This window comes from Limulus polyphemus, unplaced genomic scaffold (genome assembly GCF_000517525.1).
Source record: "Limulus polyphemus unplaced genomic scaffold, Limulus_polyphemus-2.1.2 Scaffold8571, whole genome shotgun sequence".
Classification (NCBI taxonomy): domain Eukaryota; kingdom Metazoa; phylum Arthropoda; class Merostomata; order Xiphosura; family Limulidae; genus Limulus; species Limulus polyphemus.
In genome coordinates this window covers 22,083-23,197 of record NW_013674181.1, presented here as the reverse complement: position 1 = coordinate 23,197, position 1,115 = coordinate 22,083, and positions in this window count along the sequence as shown.

The window sequence follows — 1,115 nt, the reverse complement described above, 5'->3', positions numbered from 1 at the left end:
CAGCCAAGTAAATACTCTTAGCTCCTTTACCCTCAACCTCTGTATCTGGGAGTGATAAAACAGAGCTTTCATGCACCTCATTGGTTTCTTCCTCTGATTTCTGGTCCAACCAATTCATGATTTATTTGTTGATAATGCATATGTATTATTCACTTTTGCGCATCTCTGTTCCGTTTATTGTTTGTGTTCACCAACTGCTACACACGATATTGTGTTATTTCATGGTTACCTGATCTAGTAAAAGCAACCATCCCATGTCTGTGAAGCAAGTATACACACACACACACACACCGTGCTTTTGAATTAATAAAGATAGTTTACTTGTATTTTACAATGTATGCAGTTTCTTTATTTCAACCTCACGAACTCAATTACACAAAGATTCAATACTTTGTAATAAGTATATTCTTAAAAACCCAGTTATTAAGCGGACCTGTACCATTGCTTTAAGGTTAACTGAATTTTACCTGTTTATTAAGTTTGCTCTTGATTTAAGAAAGTGCTACCATTCGAAAGCTCTTTTTTTTTTCAGTTTTACCCAATTATTCCAGAATAAAACAAATTCTCTACACGACACGTTGTATTTCTTCACCAACCAAACCATATAGAAAACGCATACTAGCATACTTCAGTTGCATGCGGCTCAGCGTTAATTCTGTAAGCTTATAATGCCAAAAAAAAAGGGGGGGGGGAACGTTTCAATACCCACTGTGGATATAGCGTAGACACGCACGTACGCAGGGGGGGGGGGGGTCGAGAGGGTTTGGACGAATTCCCTATTTTTGTTATTAAAAATTATGCTCATATAGTTATAACATTTAGCGCAACTCCTTTTGCTATTCAACGTTTTTGATGTTTGTGGACTTTGTGTGAATGATCATGCAATTGTTTAAGCTATATTTCATGCAAAATTGCTTCTAGATGTAATCTCATAGCACCTATTTTTTTACAAATTTTCTGGAGGAGGGGCACGCCCCCAAATGCTTTGCATGTTGATTTTGCTTCGCACAATATGTGTTGGCTTTTGATCTCACAAATTAGAACTCCCTGTTGCGTCATCGAGATCATGTGATTCTCACGCTCTCTACTTTCTAGAATTATCCTGTATTTTTGGC